Source organism: Brassica oleracea, chromosome C7 (genome assembly GCF_000695525.1).
Source record: "Brassica oleracea var. oleracea cultivar TO1000 chromosome C7, BOL, whole genome shotgun sequence".
In the NCBI taxonomy this organism is placed as follows: domain Eukaryota; kingdom Viridiplantae; phylum Streptophyta; class Magnoliopsida; order Brassicales; family Brassicaceae; genus Brassica; species Brassica oleracea.
Genome location: NC_027754.1, coordinates 18907941 through 18912726, shown reverse-complemented (window position 1 = coordinate 18912726; position 4786 = coordinate 18907941).

Here is a 4786-nt window from a genome sequence, read left to right as displayed (position 1 = left end):
AGTTGATTTTTAGTACCATGCTTCCAGAAGTTGTAAGCAGACCCTGAGACTTGATTATAGCATCAGTTCGTTCCAAGTAACATGCATTACTACCTGTTCCAAACACAACAGGACAACTGTATCTGGATCATGATAATATCCAAGTGACAAGGCTCCGACAGTATCATTCACCTGCTCAAAAAATAAGAAAACTCCATAAAGTACTAAGAATCGTCTCATGATATTTTTCTATAGTTCAGCTAAGGCGTCAAAATGTTGTGACAGAGCACTTACAAGAGCCGCAACATGCATATGTAGGCCTGTTCTGTTCAGCGCTTCTTGTAGGCATCAGCTATGTCTTTCCCAACCTATAAAAATAATGATTTCCAGGTTACTTTATAAAATAAATTTGAGTCTACAAAATGTTTAATCCCACAAAATACCAAGAGATTGATTACATTGTCACAAAATTATAACCCAACTAATGGTTAAGGTCAAGGTCATGCACTCCTGTTAAGCCAAGAGTTATTTCAGGAAATCATATAACGTGTTAATAACATGTTCATGAAGTTAGTGCTAACGAATATCTGAAAACCAAGCCATGGGTTGCGGAGAATCTAAGAAGTAATGTAAGTATCATTTTACTAACCAGTTCACTAATCTCAAACCCTTTGGTCCATTTGATTAGAACTCCTGAAGATATAGAACTATGCTTGACAGGGAACGAAAACGTAAATGCAAGTTGCAACCCATAATAATGTAAGAATAGATGAAAACATTAGTCAGCAAACAAACTTACTAATAGATGAACTCTTTTGTTTAATCATCTCCAAAGCCTTCTCATCAGCAGGGTAATACGCTCTTTTTGTGGGAACATGATTCTTGCTAAGAACAGATACTCCTAGAGACTCCCTCCGTAACCTTCGTTAGTATAAAGACCAACCAATAACTCAAAAGCGTTAACCTGAAGCATGGTCTCCAGAAGTGCTTCAATAGCATTCTCCAGCGTCCAAGAGAGTTCATCGTCCCAAGCAAGAGTTGCAGCCAACATTGAGCTTCCCCCAAACTCATTAAACTCAACCTGTGCGTGTATCAGCCATTTACATATTAGCCAAACAAGTCTCCTCCTGTATAAAACCAATCCAAAGAATCAAACTTTAAGGTTACTGATAAGCTAGCTGTTCCTCTAGCTATGGCGCAGAGAAGGTCGAGGTCGAAGAGAACTAAGAAGAGTGGCTAAAGGAAGAAGGCAAGGAAGCAAAGACTCTCATTGTGTGAGAGGTTTAGAGCGAAGTCTCATAATTAATAATACGTTGTCGTATGATGTCTTTACATTATCTATTTAATACCTTGAGTTGTAAACATTTAATCTTATCATAATTGATCACTAAAGTAAATCTTATCTTCTCTCTCTTTCTTCTATATCTCTCTCCCTTTCTTGTTACGGATAAGCACCTGCTTATCATTGGTATCAGAGCCTGATCATGCCTCCTAAGCAAGAGACCCATTTCGATCGGATCACTGCTTTGGAAGGTCAGATCGTGGGTATCACAACGGTGATCGACGAGCTGCGAGAAGCAACAGCGAAGACGGAACGATCCATCGCTGAAGCGACGGCGAAGAGCTTGGAGAATGACCAACACGCGGAGGAGCGACACGCTCAGCTGGTGGAGATGTTCATGAGTACCAAGAACCCTAGCCCGAAACCGGTGGAGACCGAAGATCGACCGCGAGTTTCAGTTGAAGTAGTGAGTCCTCAAGCTAAGATCTCCCAGATCCGAGCGGAGAAGGCGCTGCTGCAGCTACCGGAGAAGGCGATCCCATTCCGATCGACGGAGATGAACACTCCGACGTATATAGGAGGCTCGTCGGGGTATTCAACCCACCAGAAAACCGAATCGCCACCTAAGAAGATGGATCTACCAGACTTCGAGGGTAAGAACCCTGATGACTGGATATTTCGAGTGGAAAAATGTTTTTCGGTAAACCAAACGGAGGAGGATGAGAAGCTGTCAATCGCGATGGCTTACTTGGTTGGAAGAACCTGGTTATGAATGATTCAGGAACGCGAGGAGCCGTTGGATTGGAGGGATTTTAAGACTAAGATACAAAGAAGGTTTAAACATACTCGAGGAGGAACTGTGTTGAGTCAGATGTTACGGCTTAGGCAAACGGGAACCGTGGAAGAGTATCGAGAGCAGTTCGAGGAGCTTTCGGCGGAGGTGCCTCATGTTCCAAATGATGTGTTGGAAGAGATATTCTTACACGGCATGAAGAGGAGTTTGAGGGAGCATGTGGTTAGACTCAGACCCACGGGAATGGATGAAATTGTGGAGATGGCGCAGATTATTGAAGAGCAGGAGAACGAGCGTAGTGCGTACCAGTCTCGGTCCTTTCAAAGGACCAGTTCCGCACCTGCACTCAACTCGAACCAAAGGAGCTACAATTCTAACTCAGTAGACTCGCCGCGAGATCAGAGGGGAAGTGATCAGAGAAAGACGGTGCAGAATCCGTGTAGACACTATGGGGAGCGCTTCTTTGCAGGCCACCGTTGCATGGCTTTCCAGTGTTATAAGAAAATGGAGTTAGAGGAGAGTGAAGAGAAAGACGAGGAAAATTTGAGTGAAGATGAGAAATCTGAGGAGTTAGACAGGACTCCCGAGCAGGAGTTACATCTTCTGTCACTAAACTCAATGGTGGGAATAACTTCGAAGAAAACTATGAAGATGGAAGGAGTACTGGGAAACAGAGAAGTAGTTGTTTTCATCGACTCCGGAGCTACTTGCAACTTCATAGCAACCAGATTGGTGGAGGAAATGAGGCTACCAGTGGTGGAGACTGTGGGGTTTGGCGTAGCTGTGGGAAATGGTGAAGTCATTAATGGGTCTGGGAAGTGCGAATATGTGGAGGTTGAAATACAAGGGATTAAGATCAAAGAAGAGTTCTTGAAGTTCGAGTTGGGAACCGTTGATCTTGTGTTAGGTTATTCATGGTTGGCAAAGCTTGGGGAGACACGCATTAATTGGGGCTTGCATATTCTGAGGTTCCAATCTGGTGAGAAGTGGGTTTCTATCTGTAGCAATCCGGAGCTGCTGACTGCGCAGGTATCTCTTAACTCAATGGAGAAGCTATGTGATAAGGAAGATGTAGTGTACCTACTGGAGCTGCAGGCGCTTTTTGAGAATGATAATAAGGAGATCGAGGGAAAACCCAGTCCAGCAGTTATGGCATTGTTGAAGAGGTTTGCGGGAGTCTTTCAGATGCCTGCGGGGTTGCCTCCAAAACGCACTAGAGAACATGCGATCACACTGCAAGAAGGAACTTCCCCAATAAATGTGAGACCGTATCGATACTCTCATGTGCAGAAGAACAGATAGAGAAGCTCGTTAAGGAGATGATACAGGCTGGCATAATACGCCCTAGCATAAGTCTTTTCTCCAGTCCGGTGCTGCTCGTGAAGAAAAAGTGAAGAACCCTAAGATAGGGAGGATCACTTTAGCTGGGTGTTGGATATGATCCGAGAAGGAAAATGACACTTCTAGAACTGAGATGGATTGAAAGGATCGTCAAGAGATGCGGAATGACTCTTGATATACCCACGATCTAAGGCTAACCACCAAAGAAAGAATGAATGTGTTGGCTAACCACCAAACAACACACAAAGATGAATTGGCTGACCACCAAATCAACAAGCCGGTTCACACCAATGAACTAGCTAAAGAACTCTCTCTCTCACTCAGAGAAGAAACAAAATAAACAACCAAAACTGAACTGATTTTATTGATGAAATGGACTACATATTTATAGTGTTTTGTAGATCTAGGAATTAAATGAAAAAGTAGATCTAGATCTAGATCTAGTCTTTAATACGAAAATAAAGAGATAAGACTAGACAAGGTGACTATTCGGCTTCTGTCCAGATTCGTTGTATCCTGAAGCATGAACCGCGGTAAGGAGAACGACGGATGTGGGACTGTCCGTATGAACCACCATGTCCAGATCATGAACCATACTGGACCAAGTGTGTCCTATGTCTTCAGATAGGTGAAAGATCCTTGCCTTAGTGAGATTTGGCTGATCAAAGTGCATCAACTGATCAAAAGGGTCGATCAGTCCATCAGTACGGTCGCCGGTACGTGCAGTATGAGGCAATCGAGCCAAAAGAGAGAAGTCTCGATCATTTTGTGAAACCACATGATCCAAGTCAAGTCTGGCATGATCTTTCTCAAGTCTGGAATGATCTTTCTCAAGTCTGGCATGATCCAAGTCATGTCTGGTACGGTGAAAAACATGAACCTCGGTTGAAATTTTCATAACGTCCTGAACTCCATGCTGAGCTGGTTCCATGTAATGATCTGTGGACTGCGGCACATCATTCCCTTCCTCTTCAATAAGATTTGTTCTCAAATCTGAAACATTAAAAGGAAAAGGATTATAAGCAAAAGAACCATAATCAGAACGTTGCTCACCTTGAGTTCGGTCCGGTTTGTAAATGGAAGAAGATCCTTCTTTATGACCAGAGTCTTGCTCTCCACCTGACCCTTCCTTCGGTTCATGAGCATAGTCATCGAAAATTGGTAAAGGGTCTTCTTTTTCTGGCTCGGTTTCAATTTTCTCCAAAGTCACCAACGATTTCTGTTTCTGGCACTTGTTGGCATAATGACCGACCCTATGGCATTTGAAGCACCTGGTAGAAAGAGCCTTGCTTGTGGTTTTCATAGCCTTGCTTTTATCAGAAGACAACACATTAGTTTTCAAATCAGAATTTGAAGGAGAAGAAGAATTACTTTGTTGTTTTGGTGCAGAA